The sequence below is a fragment of the Battus philenor genome, unplaced genomic scaffold (assembly GCF_028537555.1).
Source record: "Battus philenor isolate CCGP_79_NKW_IND1 unplaced genomic scaffold, ilBatPhil1.0.hap1 SCAF_7, whole genome shotgun sequence".
Lineage (NCBI taxonomy): Eukaryota > Metazoa > Arthropoda > Insecta > Lepidoptera > Papilionidae > Battus > Battus philenor.
In genome coordinates this window covers 12,866,074-12,883,978 of record NW_027181737.1, presented here as the reverse complement: position 1 = coordinate 12,883,978, position 17,905 = coordinate 12,866,074, and the positions used below count along the sequence as shown (strand labels likewise).

The 17,905-nt window shown below is 32.5% G+C and overlaps 1 protein-coding gene across 1 annotated transcript in view; it reads right to left on the bottom strand.

Moving 5' to 3' along the window:
• Positions 1-7,852, bottom strand: part of ko (Stork-head domain-containing protein knockout) — a 218,576-nt gene extending 210,724 nt beyond the window's left edge. Inside the window, exon 1 of the mRNA XM_068774161.1 lies at positions 7,494-7,852. The gene's annotated coding sequence lies outside the window, so the exon portion shown is untranslated. The remainder of the gene's footprint in view (positions 1-7,493) is intronic.
• Between the last annotated feature and the right edge of the window lie 10,053 nt (positions 7,853-17,905).

Below are 17,905 nucleotides of genomic sequence, written 5' to 3'. Positions count from 1 at the left end.
AATTAAAAAAAAATCTCAAAAATTATCATTCACAATCAAAATAATTTTCTAGGGTTATGATCGAAAAAGATAAAAAATGTCAATACAGACAGCCCACAGATGTTATATTGTTACTACAACAAAAACCGCTTTTAATAAATGCATTTATTCCATACTTCATCTTCGTACATCCAATATGGAACAAAAACTCCTTACGTACACTTAAAAGAGAACAACCGAAACAAATTTTATTCTGATAAGGGCAGTCACAGGCAGCACGTTTTGAGCGTGATAGTAATGAATTATTATAATCAATTAAACATGACATTATAATTATATAAAAAAAACTGGTATCGACCAAAAAGGATTTACTTTTTAAACGGCATATCTTTATATTTTATCATTGAAAAAAACAAGTTAACGTAAGTAATGTAATTTAAATTTAATCAAATACATATATTTTTTTAAAGTACACACGGTGGTTGGTTATAAATGTAAAAGCCTTAAAGGTGTGAAATTACAGATCATTTTCTGTCAAATAATGCATTAGCCTATCTAAAAATCTTTGATTTCAAAAATATGTAATATAGTAAATAAAAACGTTTTCAAATTTCGAATCACTACATAAAAAATTAATTATTGTTTACTAACCTGTCCCTGTAGATTCCTTACTGCCAGAACCTTTTTGTTAATAAGTGAGCAATACATTCACTTCTTTCTCAAAAGCAAGAACCAAACATAAATGTTAGAGTTAATAGTTTGAAAAACTCTAGCTAAGGTAAGACGTTAATAACCATGCTGCCATGAAAATTTTCACAAAATTCTCTTCGCCGGCGTGACTTTGAAATATTGCATTAGCCGGTAAATCTACGTCGTCAATCATGGTCACAGGTCCGGGGCGTACTTCGCTTTCATTACGAACGGAAAATTTTGGGAGACGCTTTACAAATATAGTTATATAAATTATACACAAAACAATACATATTTTTACTCTCAGAGGAGGTGGATGAATTTTGTTTTTTAATGTTTATTACGCACAGACTGCCTTAACAAACCCGAAGACCTTTTATAGTCCGATGAAAAAATGAAGGTTATATATTTTATGGTACACGATAACTGACGACAATTAGAGACAGGTGTTTTAATTTTGTCAGTTGTTAGTGGAATAATAGTGGTTTCATTATAATTATAAAAAAGACCCGAATCGGTCGAGGGGAATTCGAATTTTGAAAATTAAAAGTCATTAGGCAACCAATATTTTTATATATTATTTAGGAATATAAATTGACTACCAGTATTTCGAAACAAATAATTTGAATTCCACTTAATCGTCATAAGATCATATAATGAACAGAAAATTTAAACAATTATTTCATAATTCATATTAAAAATCACGTAAACATATCGGAAAGAGGAAATAACAAATAAGAACATATAAATTACCCAAAACTAATATTCAAACTACAAATTTAAACACAAACACAGTAGCGTAAACAAATCATTCGAGTTATGTAAATATTAATAATAAATTTCAATGACACGATCTGCTAAGTGCCAATTTACTTACCGTCAATACATAAGAACACGCAATGTAAACGATGACAACATAAAATCAAGACGAAGGTGCAAATAAAAACTGAACACCACATCAAGGCTAACAGTGAGGTAGATCTTAATAATGAGTATAAACTAAATTATGTAAACAAAACAATCTCTTCCTAACAGATAGATAAAAATTGATAATTAACATTTATTATTCTCTGATCACATTAATTATATTCTGTCTCAAAATTATAATTACACGATTAAAATACAATTAATCTACGGTATTGTCAACTTTTGTGGCTTTCACAGTTGCATCGAACGCTGAACCTTAATAAAACAAAATGGCATTCATGCTCTGTTTGATAAAGAGATATGTATAAATTTATCATTCATCACCGACATTCATCCTACAATCTTCGTTTTTAGTAGGTTCTATAAACTTATTATTTTATATTCAGGTTTACAGGTTATTCATGTAGAAAATTAAAGTAGCTTTTTGTCACCAAAAAGCTTCCTGCAATTCAAAGTCTGAAAACGCTTTTTCTTATTATATTTTAATTACGTTATTTATTGTTTCTGGACCCATCGATTTTTTTAAAGAATATACTGAATATACAGCAAAGTAGCTATAAATTCGTACCTTTGAAACTATATATATAGTAATCCAATATTTGACACGATTCCCACGCATTGAAATCGCAAATCAGAACACCGGTACATCACGCAGCGTTAATAACCCTAATCGTGAAGGCGTGATTGGATGACGGCGTTTAAGTTGACACACGTTCCTCGAAGCATTAACGAGAGCTTTAAACAGGTACATAATAGGAACAAGGTCGCCCGATTACTGATAGCGGAGTGCAATGTATGATCGATGTATAATTTTATGCAAAGCTGCGACGTTGGATGAATTGCGTCATGAACAAGTTTTTGATTTCGTTTAAAAGCGGTCTACGATAGTGTGGGAAGCTGGACTCGCAAACTTGCGACAGTGCTACCAAATGCAACTGGTACATATTGTTAGTAAAAACTATATGTACGTGACCAATCTTTTTGATGAATAAGATTATCAATCTCTTTCTGCTAAGTTGACGCTCAAAGCATCTGCACTATAGTATTCGTAATAAATAAAGTTTTCATGTTTTCAATTAAATTTTTAAGGTGTCACAACGAGTAAATTATTTAATTATATTGATGTTTTATTTCATTATATAATTTTGATTTTTTTTTCTTAAACGCTTTTAAGCTTTTCGGTGGTCTAATTAATAAAAAATGTTATATCAAATAATAGTATATGAGTTCATTTGTGAAGCGTAAATAATTTGATTTTTTTATCAGTACAAAGACGCCCATTGCAAGTCAACCAAAGGCATTTTACATTTATGAGGGATATACAATTATACAAATGCCACGCTTGGCAGGCGGGTTGTCAATCGGAGCGTGGTATTATGATACGCAAAGGACTCTGGAATTATGTGTGTAAGCAGTAGCAATTCCCTATAATTAAAGCACAAAGTTTGAACAGTATAAGATTGTATTCTGGAACTCGAACCCGCGCCCTAAGTTTAGTCTAAGTTATATTTAAGTCTCAGTCCTACGCCGCTTGACTCATCAATTTATTTTAGATACCAAAAAAAACTGAAATTGAATTTGGAAAATAAATGAATATAAGACTTCTCTATTAATCATTATTTTCATTATGCGTCAATCAATATAATAAAAAACTTATATATTTAATTCTATTTGCATTTAGTTCAGCAGGAGTAGTAAAAGCTAAGAGTTAAGAGCAAATTTTAAAACAGAGCTATTTTAGATATGTGTATGTGAATACCATGTATTTCTACAAAGGTGGTTACACACTGTCCTATTATTTTCAATATATTTATAATTTTTGTTAAAATTTTTTGACGCTTTTACTTATCTTTAATTGCTTGCGTAATTTATTGCTTGAAGAATAAAACAAGTCTCCGTAACTTGTCTATCAATAATAAATAATTAGTAAAAGAAGATTTATTCTAAAACGTTTCATTTTTTTCTTAATTTTAGAAATTCTGTGAAAATATTTCGAACGTGTGATAACGCTCACTGATCGACACATCGACTTTTCGGAGCGTCTGTTAAATTAACGGTATCTTAGTATTCTGTATTGTTCTTTCCCATGGCCGTGACCCTTCAAATTATCGACTCTTAACAAACAACAGGTTCAAGCGTTCCAACGACATGTAAATACTCAGACCAATCCATCAATGAAACGTTACGTAATCGGAGAGATAATCTCGATGGTGATGCCGAGCGACAGAGCACTCCGAGTTATCTAATAAGATCAAGACTAAGCAAAAACTATTAACATGTAAAAAAACAATGTCGCTTTAACGCATGGTTGGCTGCGACTTTCATGTACTAATGAATAATTTTTATTACCACCAGCCAGTTTCTTCCGCTATACATCGCTCATAAAATCATCTTGTTTAATGAAAACTGCATAGAATTAACTTATGTGCGTTTTACAGACACGAACAAGAGTAAGAATTATAGTGTTACGCCTTATAAAGCGCTTAGAGAAACTTGGCTAATATAGTTTCAATGTTGACGATGTAGAAAATCAATTTTGTGTCAAAAAAAATCACGAGGTACCAATAGGCGAGAGAGATTTAATATCATAGTCATATCATACATAGGCCTAATCTATAAATTTAATAAGAACTGTAGGCAGAGTTCAGCTTTTTCTGACGACCCTGACCAGGTCATCTGTCTACCTTGTCAGACAATGTCCTACCTTTTTTACTGATCGTCTTCATTCCTGAAGCATAAGGCCCTAGCGATCATCTGTTCTCCGCACTGTGTAGACCCACCACTGACACTAAAACTTACCAATTCACTGGACTATATCGGTTGCCTTTGTTGGTATTTATAAGAGTAAGAGTGATAGCTAGAGTTGATTAAACACAGATTGAGACTTCTAAAATAATTATTTTCTTTAGACAAGTATATATTCGTATGTTGAAAAATTCAGAACGCATTCAGTGACAAAATGTCGGAGACAAACATGTCTGGTATAAGTATCATACAGATCTTCACGTGAAAATAAAAAAGATTTATGAAAGGAAAAATGGTAACATTTGCGTAATTTGAGTAATTATCATGTATCTTGACAGATTTAAATTCAATATAATCAATGCTACTATGAAACTGGCAGTAGTATTTGATAAAAATTAAGAACAATGATACATATATAAATATACATTACATCAATGTTTTGATGTTGTCTTAGAAAAGCCTTTCTTGAAAAAAATATATTTGTTTCAGAGTTTCATGGTTTTGTATTTCAAGTGTAGACAGCACCGCATCAATTATTATAAGATCATTGACCTCGTAGTCTTGTAAATTTATAAAATAAAAAAACATGCAAAATACACTCTTTTATTATATTCCGCTTGTGTTCTAGATCGCGGCGTAGAAATTTGGGATCAACTACCGTTTCGATGCTATTATATGATATCATTATGCACTTAATGCGTTTCGCAAATTACGTATTATGTCTGTGGATAGTTTGGTGAAATAGATCTTGGCCTTTTTCACTTAAATTAAAGGTTGTGCAGATCGTTTTTTATCACAATTATGTCTGTCGTTCAACCTTACTCTGAATAATTTTTGGACAAAAAAATTAAAGCAATTGATTCGTTTTATAATTTCGTGAATGTCAGAAATCTTTAGAGAGGTCACCTAGAACGTTAAAGATATTAACAGTTTTAAGCATTTTTTTATTTTACTTATAATTAGGAATAATTGAATAACACATATATTTTTGAAACGATTTAATAAAAAATTTTATGGGTACAAGATGAATTCATAAAATCTTTGCGTAAACCGGATTCTATTTTTAAAGATATAAATAAACAAAAAAAAGTAAATTCGCGACAAACAACTTTTTTCTAGGAACAAAAAACTATCGAGACGAAGATTGCAACTCGGAGACCTTGACCAAGCGAATCATTTGACTTTTCAGTCAGCGTTGAGGCTTCATACGCCTTCTTAAACACAGTAATATAGTTCAAATCACAGTCTTGGTTCGCTGCAACTGCTTTTTCGTAAAATTAAATAAATATTTATGATAAATTGGTTTTTGTAAAGTCGTAATTCAATCAGCAATACGGGGGAAACGCTTGACTGGTCCTTTAAACTATATTTAACAATCGTATTATAAATTGAATTCAACGCTATTTTTACCCATTTTGAAGTTCTCACAATTTTAAGCGCAAATTTTGTTATTGTATTTCCAATATAACATTAAGAATCCATATTATGCAGAGTTATAAGTGACTTAAAAACAATTCAATTCAACTTAAAATATACATCGATAAATAACACAACTAGTAAAAACATTACCTTATACAATATACTATAACAGATGCTGTGAAAAATAAGAGCAATCCAGTTTAACGTCTGACGAAGATATATCGATACAATGCTTCGTCGCATAAAAACCGGTAAAACATCGCAATTGTGAATAATCGATACTTCGATTACAGTTATGAAATAAAATCGTATTTGATATTTAATAGCGAGGTGAACGAGGCCAAATTGAAGCTTTATAAAAAAACTGGCCGGGAGACTCGAGATACACCCAACCAACCAAAGTTCACGACTATTGTAATATACTCTTACCTTTTTTAAAGAAAACATTTCTCTATTATAAATGACAAAAGTTGGTCAGGCTTTGAAATTACACTTTCATTGTATTTGAAATATTTACTATACATAGCCGAGATATTTAAACATTTAAAATTAGAATTTGTTTATTATATGCAAAAAAAAATCACTCAAAATTGAAAATACGTTCCTTTGAATCATTCAATCAACAAGAATCGACTAGAAATTAACAGTTGCTCTTACTAAATGAATTTTGATATCATTTGGTGTATACACTATATTATCAACCATGTAAATGAGTCAATTAAGTTCCACTCATTTATATCGATCAAAAACTCTTAAGCGCTATTATAATATTTATTTATTAATGTACTTTATATTTTAGACACAAAACTATCTGTGATCAAATATCAAAAAATAGTAAAGTTTTCGCAGTAATGACTCAGAGATATAGATCTGTATTCAAGTTCGCGTATGTCTCAAATCAAAAGTTAAAACAAGGGCTACTGACTAAGCCATGTTGCTCATATGAGCCGACCACGTTACTCACGCTCCGTGTCTGGATCGACTTCGCTTGTTAATAAAATGTTAACCCGAGGAATGACATTTTTTCACAGACGCAAAACACTCTACAGACGTTTTTTCAATTGGTTTTTATAAATTCTCTCATCGTGCGCGTTGCCACTTTCATCGATATGCAAATAATCATGCGAACGGTCCGCTACATTGCGTTTTCTTTGACATAATTTATCAATAATATAATCAAGATAACAATGAAGCATAATTATTAAAATTAAAGTATCATTATTAGGCAGATATTTAAATCAAACTAAATCATTACAGTCTTCGCAATCTCAGAAGATATGCTTTTTAAATATTAATTAAAGAATATCAAAGTTAGAAATTACAAGATTTCTATCGACGAGTTTGAATGTTTTATAGATTGTTTATTCGGTTTATCTGGTTGCACAATCTTAATAAGTAAGAGTAACTTACTATTTTAATATAGATTGACTATTATTGTTTTTTGTACAGATCGGTTACGTTCGCAACAGATAAAAAACACTATTGTATGCCTGACCGGAATATAACGTGTTTATCTTTCTTGTAAAAATTCTGTATTCGCTCATTTGACACCTATTTTTTGTGAGAAATTTAAACCGTTTTTTACTTTTATTAAACTTTAATTGAAATTTTTTTTCTTAGTATCTTAATGTACCTAAAAATTAGATGAATTAAAATTTTAATACAAAACTGACGACTAAAGGGGACAAGTGTCGTTACTTGATATGAGAGGGTCCTGGAAAAGTTTTACTTACTGAAACTTTTGACAGCACTGAATCGTGTAGCCGACCTTAAGAGGCAGAAACGAGTCCCCCTCAAATCGATCAGTACAATGGCAATGAAAAATCCAGTCACTAGCACTGAACACGGCACTCTGAAAATCAAGTTATCACTTCACGAATGTCCCGCCACGGGGCCCGTGACCAAACCCGTTCTGGAGGATACCGAATTACCGGTTTTAGGAAAGGTGACTCTTTACGTTTGGAGTAAAACAGACATTTCCACTTCAACAGTGTTCGGGTTGAAAGGAAAGTCTTAAGAAAGTTTCGTGTGTTGAACTTTTTTCGCGATCGAGGTACGGCGTCGCGGCGCCGTGCAACGCGTCAGTCGCCGGCGGTCGCGTGGAGCAGACTGGCGCGCGTTGGTCAATTTACTGAGTGTGCAGGCAAAGCCTCCTCGTTGCCACACGCGCCGGTGTGTGTGTGAACAACTTGCGAATTCCTCTACCAATACACTGGAGCGAACGATGCAAATTGTCGCACGGCTTACATTTCTTCTTTTCTTTACCAAGTCGCTCTCCATTCATTTAAAGTCAATGTAATATGGCGCAGCGTACACGAAGCGGTTGTTGAAGAATTCGCGATCGTTGTGATTGGCCGAGGCATCAGGTTCTAAAGCTTTGCTCATTTATTGCTATGCGTCCAGAGTCGGGTGCATAGTTTAACAAAATTAGTTTTTGTCCGCACCGTCTGGAGCCCTATGGGGTCCTATAGACACAATAATGAGTTCGCTGAACCGCTAAAGGTTCGTATGTTTAAATCGTCCAATTTGCAGTGCGTATTAGCAAGACTGCGTATTGGTTCACAAAAAATATGACCAGTTTTGGTGCGTGCCGTATTATTTCATAACGGCACTAAGCACGGTCCGATATTAAAAAAAAAACTAAAGCCCTAATAACCCACTTATGTGGCCAGAGCTTTATCGGCGTTCGGCAAATGAAACGGATGTAGTAATGAGTTATAGTATAATTTTTTCTTTTATGGTAGCAAATAATCGCATGTTTACGATTAAAAATTATAAACAATCTTATTATGACGTCTATACCATTTTGGAACAATAAAGTCTAATTTTTTAGACTTCAATACAGTATTTACATGTTAAATAAAAACAGCACCTCAGTTTTTTTTTGATAATCAATATACAAGAAAAATCCAGAAGAAATGTTTACACGTCGCTAGCTTCATACATTTCAAGGACTCTCTTTGACACATGAATAAAAACTTCGTACTTGTGGTATGATCTCCCTTTTTAAAAGCCAGGAGTCCAGCAGGACCTATTTTATATCCGTTAATTACTTCACACGTCCTTAGGTTCACCATCAGAGTAAAGTTGTTCACACAAAATCGTCGTTTGAAATCTACACCAACTATAGTGTACGCAAATCTAACACCTACTTGTTGCAAATTTTTAAAAATAATGCATTTCTTTACAATTCGAATATAAGGATGTGAAAGCTTTACAATAATGTTGTACACGATAGTATTAATAGTATTATTAAATTTTAAACCTATCTTTATAATTTTTGATATACATACATAATCTCTATTTTTTGAAAAACAAACTTAACTGGAATTGTTTTTGTTAACCTTTTAACTTTGTCTTTGTTGTGTAACATATTTATAAATGCTTCAAAAAATTCATTACTTACTAGAAGTATATATGTATATACATTGTAAAAAAACCATTGGATACTTTACTTTGGCTATATCATGTTTTATACATCCTTTAAATAAATAAATAACTAAATACGATAATTATATAAGTTCTCGTTGGAAAAAAACATTTTTATATATACAATAAAATATACGCGCGTTAATGCGTTGGAAATATGCTTTGGAAAAAGAATCTATGTTTTCATTTGGCTAAAGCTCAAGATCAATCGACGCCTCTAAGCAATTGTTTGCTCTAAATTTTGATATATTTTAGTCATTTCGCAAAAGAAAGACGACGCTGTGATAAACTAGTTGTACAAGGTAAAGTGAATGAATGTAAACAAAAGAAAAATAGCGATATACATAATGTTAGCACTAAAAATAAAGATAAGCTTGTTATTTATTTGTTTCATAAAATTTTGTCCGCAACTGTGTACGGTAATACAATACACATTAATGTAACGTCTCTAAAAATCTTGTCATAAATATAAGAAGAAGTCTGTTAAAAACAAAATTTGTGAAAAAATCCTATGACACTGTTATGTTTAAATAATAATAAATCATGAGAATGAACTGCTCTACTACCGTAAGTGAACAGGAATAAAACCCAGCAGAGTTTTTTTTTGAGCTCTTTGCAGACCGCCGCAGACGTGCTATGGCTGAAATGTTCGAAAAGTTATTTTACTAACAGTGCAAGACCTAAAAGATAATCTAAATTATCTATCGTAATGTATTATAAAAGAAGATTTTTTTATTTTTATATAATGTATGGTACCCCATTCAAAAGTCAATGATTTCAGCAATATAAACAGAGTAACGACTTTAGATATATAGTAACAAAAAGCGTTTTCTAAATTGAAATTACATATCATAATGAATAATTATTTACTATGTATCCTGCAGAATTTATAAAGACAGATGTAATTAGCCTAATGATTTCCAATAGAAAAAAAAATATTAATGTTACAAATTTCAGAGTAATCGTTTCTACAAAGCAATTGAGAATATGCGCAAAATCATTAAAAGTTTTTGCTCACAAATAACCTCCACCCCCCTTCCAATTATTAAATTATCCTTTGAGACCTTTTACAACTATAACCAAACACCCTGTACATAAATGCTCTCTTACCATTGCTTGCCTATCTTGCTTTACTATACAAAGAGAAGTTCTACAATATACTCTACTATAATAAAACTTTTGCTTAGTTAATTCAACAATCGTTCTCGGATATGACTATAAATCGTAATTCATAATAGAATCTTTTTGCTATATATATATCGAGTGACAGGGAAAGACGGGTCCTTTCTATGACTCCTGCGACTAAGAGTTTAACCTACTCTATATTGTCAAGGCTTTCAAGGGTACCCCCAAGCTTAGTCACAACAAACACATTTAGGTTAAGCTTCTTTTGAACTCAGGCTCCATAAACAAAAAATTGAATAGTGGTAGTCTAGTGGTAGAGGACTGATACTTGCAATCATAGTTCGCGAATACGATTCCTACGATATACCTTATATTAACAATTTGTGCATTAATTATTAAGGATTTCCATTGCTCGGAAACTAATTTTAGAGGATGGGCAGCAGCGTCTTCTGGGTACCATAATACCACACCGCGATCCTCTCGTAGGTACATTTGAGTGATCCTTTTATAGTGTGAAGGATTTTTCAGTAACACTAAAACTTAGAAATTAATTGTTCCACTACAGTATTAAGAAAAAGCGACCACAAAAGAACCCGTGTGAGTTTTGTGAAAACTTCTCGTATCAGAGTACATTAAGAACCTCAATCTGATTCTAGTTAAATGGAGCTTTTCTTTCATTTTTCTTACATAGTTGCCATTGCAAATTATCCTATGTGGACAGTTACATGAATAAATGAAAATTAAAAGAGCCATAAGTTCCAAAGACAAATTTAAAAAATGCGTACAGAGATTACGTTACGACAGCGATGTTTCTGATAATAAAATTATTTAAAAAAAACATATAAACAAGAATGTTTATTAATTTAAATTCATATGACGTAATAACGTATTAATTGTTACCGCATTTAAGATAATTGTGACAAACTTATCAAGGATTTAATTTCGTCGAAAAGAAACAAGCGACACGTAATTGTAACGTGGGAACTCAGACCTGTTGAAAGAGCCAGGATTTTGTTTTTTATTTGTATATCTCACCATCTGTCTTACGTTTATATGACTTAGAATAACAACGTTGAATTACTAGAAATGCCTTTTGCGACTTTCCAGTAAGAAATTATACTAACTGTATACATAATATTAGGGAGACCGGAAAGTAATGTCGCTTTCTTAAGTTAAATTCACACGACTACATTTTTTACAAGTGTTTATTTTTAATCAACAATATTTTCACCTTCGTTATCAACAACCTTTTGCCATCTAGTATTCAAATGTTCAATGCCGGAGCGGTAATAATCAATCAGTTTTTTCTGTAAAATATGTCGACAGAAACGACATTATCTTCCGGTCCCCTTAATACATTGGTACCACTGTAAATTTTTTGAACTGGCCTGTTTATAAACACAATGAATAAAAAAATTAAAGTTTTAAGACGAGCTCTTTAATTGATTTTTTACGTACACATAATAAAGTGTATGCGCAACCCGACTACGACACTCGTGCAACGATCTTGACCAAGTGCGTACGTGCTCAGTGTTTCGTCTGCACTATCATTTATAATATTATAATAATAAAACTGTGTTTCATTGATACAAGGAGACGTGAAACATTACACATAACATTATTACATAGCGTAAATGTAGTGTTAATGAACGCTGAGAGAATAATAGAAAATATAAAGGATGAAACAGAGACGAAAGTGACAAATTGTGAAGGATGGGAGAGAAAGAGTTTTTATCCCTGTGCCAAAAATAAGATGGGCGAAAGAAAATAATATTACATGTGCATCGTTCTGTTATTTTTTTTTCACAAATTAATAGCACCTTAAAAATGTTGAATGTGGTCCTCTTTCATTGATTTCCAATAAGATAATTTTAAGCGGCTAGCATCCAACGTATATTATTGATTTAGCACAGACAAATCAGCTTTGTATGATTTTTTACTATTTTCATTACGGTGTGACCGTCAGCTACAGAATCACTATAGATCTAGAGTAGTTATTAGTGATGAAGCTCCTTCTCGTACTTCTATTTACAAATTTAATGAGTTCAAATGCGATCACAACCAGTAAATATCCCCGTGATGGACGTCCTTCGGCAGCGACTAATTAATTTAACATTGAATTTGTGCTGCATATAAACTATCATTTGATGAGAGAGTTTTCTAACAGTGAATTTAAGCAAGCTTGGACCTACAATACACATTATTAAATTTACCCGTTAAATAATTTTCTGTGTTAAATAAAACTAATGTTAACATATATATGGTTGGCGTGCTTATTTGATATAAATAGAATAAATGATCAAGAACATTGAACGCAACAGAGGCGGCCATTAATCAAAAATCCTTGTCTGCTTTAGTTCTCGGGCTACTAACAATCGTTGTTTGCTGACGAAATGTTCCAGTATTCGCACGGTCCCTTCTCCTCGGTTTCGCACGATTAACATTTAGCCGCTGATAACCCGGACCTTATGCCCTACTATGAACTCTCGAAATTTCATCGCCCTACTTTTTGTAATACTGTTTACCTCATTTACAACACTTTTCTATAACATATATACATCAAGCTGTGGCTTTATGATTAAAAAAGTAACCTCAACGAACTGTGATTTTCAATATAATATAAAATATCAACCAAATTCAATGGCATATGTCCGGACTGCGGAGATAAGAAAGAAATTTATTTTATTTGTAAATAGTATATGTAATAGGGCAAAAATTATCGGTGTAACATATCTACAGATAAAACCTTTTATATACAAATAAAGAAAAAAAACATATTCATGTTAAATTACTACCAGTGCTTTGATTATCAATTGACAGGCAGACAATATTTATTATAATGGAATCTCGAAAGAAATACATTAGCGTAATATTAACATTAGTTATTTCGATTTAAACTGAACGACTAACAAAAAGTTAACGGTTGTACTGACCTTTATATTGGTAGCGACGGCTGTTTCGGTAGCCAGGCCTTCGAATATTAACTTTTGGGTGCTCGTATTTAATATTAACGTCCTGATAAATAGGAACTTTGAGACAGAATCCGTAGAAGAAATTCAGAACCAAAACAATGCGCAAGTTGAAACGGCCACATGCTCGTAGAGGTTCTAGATAGGACACCACAGTCTAGCAACCTTGTTAAGAATTCCGTAAGAAGCAGCAGGTTGCTTCTTATTAGAAATCTATGAAGAAGGCAAACGCCCAGCAGTGGGCTAAAATGATCATTATTTAATGATTTGATATTGTATTTCATAATGTCTTTATCTTTCTCAATATTATTTTTAGTTAATCAGTGCATGAGTACACGTATCGGATATTACGATACAGACATATTGCATTGAAACATTGTAATACGATAATATCTAACAATGAACTTCCTAATATTAAAATAATGACAAATCTATACATACTAAAACCTCGGAGAGGTTAGGATGGTCATATTCGATTTGTGTAAGTCGTCCTGGTTTTTACAGCTTCGTCGAACTCAGGATTTAGAATCCAAGAGCTAATAAACTAAAAGAGAATCGGGAGACAGTAAAAAGAGATGCTTCACCATCTGTCACTGTAGTATATTGTTTACTAAAATAACGAGTAAAGCTGTAAATTTCTGCTTATCACTGCAAGTATGTATTGTATTTTACTGAGTAGCTTATGTAATAAATTAATTGTAATAAGTAATAATAATATGTAGCTATTTTTATATTATGTATTATAAATAGTGTGTATTATAAGTAGATCACTTATCTTATCTATATATACAAGAGATTACTACTGTTGTACTGTCTCATTACGATATCTCTGAAACCATAAGGTCTAGAGACTTTAGCAGGAACATTCCTTATGCCATGTAGAGAAACTAAGATCGGATTTTAAAAAATTGTATCCCCAAAGGGGTTGAGAGTGTGTTCATTAAGTTTCCAAAAATGGCGGCTGACAGCTTGTCTGTAATATAAATGTACATATGTATATCTCTTTGTAACACCTACTATCTCTCGTCGATCGCCCGCTCTTTTTTTCCTTATTAGCCAAGTTTATCTATTGATCTATTCTACTACTACTTCTACTGATCTATTTTTTTTTAGTTTATTAGTCCCTGAGTCCGATGAAGCTGTAAAAGCCAAAACAGCTAACAGCGCGCATCAACTTACGAATATAGCCAGTTTATCTACTATATCCAATCGGGTCATTCGTGGATGAAGCCGACCGAGCCTAGGGAACTGGAAAGTTAAAGACGCAATAGGTAGGCCACAAAGAACAGATGCCCGTTTGGGTTTGAAGGTTCTAGGGCGGAGATCACGGATCGACAAAGGCAGTGTCGAACGTCCACTTGTGGGCAGACAACCTTGTTAATATGTCCAGCAGTGGTTACCTTATGGCGAGGTGATGATAATAAACCAATTTCATCATATGGCAGTCTGGAAGAAAACGCGTTTTCAAATAAGGATTTATATTTTTTTCGTATAACATGTTTTTATTTTATATCCTGTATATATGTCCAACTACCTTAAACAGCCTCAAGCTAAATAAACTTATCTATTTGCCATTTCGAAATAAGTACATACAGTCTACATACTTCTGCCTTTCCACCCCAATAAGTTAAAAGTCGTGGGAATATATTTTTTCTCACCGTCACCCGGTGCAATGGTTATGGACGATTAAAGTAAACAACGTTTATAATGACGTCGAATGTCCTGCCGGTTGGAATGATTATCGTGCAGATATTTCACCCGCCTTATTACGGCTACAATTGTTGGGTAATTCTGCAACACATTACTTATACATAACATCCTGTACGATCGATTTATTGCGTCGATCTTAAATCTGTTCAAAACGATCGTGGTTATCATATCCGTTACATGTCTCTTTTCTCTATAACGTACATTACAAAAAAATATATGACTAAGAATACGCTAAAATTTTTACAAGGTGATTGGTAAAATTTGGTCAATGATTTCAACATTAATAAATGACGTAAAGATAATATATGCGAAGTACGAAAAAGCGTTTTAAAAATTAGGGTTCTTACAAATTTAAAATTAATTGTTGTTTACCATTTGTCTCTTCAGAATTTGTACTTCTTCTTCCTCATATTTGTACAGTGCAAGCTATAGGCTTCCCCTAAACCACGATGACCCACCTTTCCACCTTCCACCTCGCCACGATGACCGGTCTTGCGTTGACTGCATGCAGCGACTTCTTTATGTCATCAGTCCACCTAGTGGGGGTCTACCCGAGCCGCGTCTACCGGCACGTGGTAACCACTCGAAGGACTTGGTACTAACAGAAATTATTGGCCTGTCGCATTCTACAATAAAAAAATTGTAACATATATCAGAGCGATCAATTCTCACAGTCTGATTAGAAATAACCGTAAAAGCTTTAAAGCTTTTGCTGATCAAATTAGTTATACATTCACCTTTTTCAAGCTCTTACATTTGTAAGCAATCGTCCTGTATATATAAAATTAAACTATAAATAGGTTTTAAATTTTCAATCAAATTCATTAAAAAAATTGAAAAAAGAAATAAGCAACACTATTGTATAAATATACAAAAACAGAAACAACGAACGATCGAAAATTCGTTGGATAGTTTTATATTTTACTTTGATAAGATATAATCAAAGTAAAATATATTTATTGTCTTTTTTATAAAAAGAATACTCAAGTCATTTTATTGTCTTATCGAAAAGATGTTATATGTACACGTGAAGTCTTCGAGAACATTTTAAATAGCTGTCATGAAATAACATCGTACTCTATAAAATCTGTAACATATAACGAACAATTTCCCACAGAATTTATTTGTTCAAATAAGCCTTAACTGTCACGATTTAGTGCTGCGTATCTACATGCATATTTCAAAGCTAGTCCCATAGTTTCAGTGCCAATTTGGCACCGCACACCGTCTTGGTCAAACAAACATGCATCGTTAGTTGCACAAAGGTACAGTGGATGTCTTAACACAGACTGTGGACACCGGCGAATTCAACAAACATAATTTTCGTTCCGCTAATTACCTTGCGACACACGGTCCGCCTGAACAACCAACTTGAAGTTATGAAACATGCAACACAAACGACATATCCCTAAGTAGATACATTTCCAAACAATTGACTTTGTGTTCCCAGACGTCGGAGTTCGCTTGTTAATTGTTAAAAGTGTTCAACGTGACACACTGCTCTATTGATTTCACTACTATCAAGTAATATTATTATGTTAAATAGTTATATTTGATGATGATTATATAGGGTGATTAGTTATATGTGTAAAAACTTTAAAGGAATGTGTAAATCGTCTTGCTAAAACTGGACATCCTGAAATATATTATTATTTTTTCTACTGGACTGCAATAGATCAATAACTTACTGCAGTACAGTCTGTCAGATTGTAATTCATATTTAATTTTAATATATAGTCGTCGGTATTTTAAAACCACTTTATTACTTCTGACACCATTGACTTTTGGATATCGTATAACATACATTAATTTTCAGTAAATGAGTAATAAATTCAACCAATCACTTTCTCTATCTAAAAATATATATTTACAAAAACATAAAATATGATTCTAATATTAGTGATAATAAATGTTAAAATAAAGCACTTTAAACTTTTTGTTTCCCGTGGAAAATGTCTTCATATACGCGCCCTTCAAAAACAAGGCCGAGTTTTGTCGGACTTTCCCTCTTGACACGTCGTCTGTCATCTTTGCGCCAGTATCACCAAGAATAGTGTATTTTCCAATTTCACCCAAAATAGTATTATTGCTATTTAAATTTCTCTCTGATACACATTTAACATCATTGTTATCTTTAATTTTGTTTAAAATTTACTCGTCAAACTTTCGGTCCGTGTGTATCAAATTGTTAAAGTTAACTAATTGCCCGGGGGTTATCCGGCGCTGCAATTAGACAAGACATGAAGTTCCTTGTTGTGCAAACAGAATTATAGCGCCGTGCTCACACACTCTCCTTAAGATTTGATCTTATTTACATCGACACTTGATGCCATATCGGCGCAGTGTTTTCACCTTCTTTATGCTTTCAGGGCGACAATTTTATGCGTGAAAATTTAATGAGGAATTATGCGAGCTATTTACTTGTTACTTGGTAACTGTAAGATTTAATCTGTTTCTTTGTGAAATATGTTACTTTGAGACGGCTACTGTTGTTTTGTTTCATTATTGTCTAAGAGAAACGATTAGTTCTCAAACGATTTAACCGAAGGCGGTTTACTGCCGTGTACTATTTTATCATTGTGTATACTTCTGTCTGAAAGATTAACACGTCAAGTGTCCTATTCATATCCTAATTATTAGGAAACTATAAAATTTTTAACACATATGTGATTTCCACCTATGTACAGACTCATCAAGATATCTCTAGAATCATAGTATATAAAAACTTAAAATTTAGTATAGATATTTATTTTATTAAATAAAATGCAGCTAAGAACGGATATTACAAAACTCTTACTGCAAGGAGAATTGAAGTGCTTCCATTCAAAAAAATGTATATTAATAAACTATAACTATTATATGTACATAACTATACCAGATTATTTTTTCTTGCATATTAAAAATCACCTATA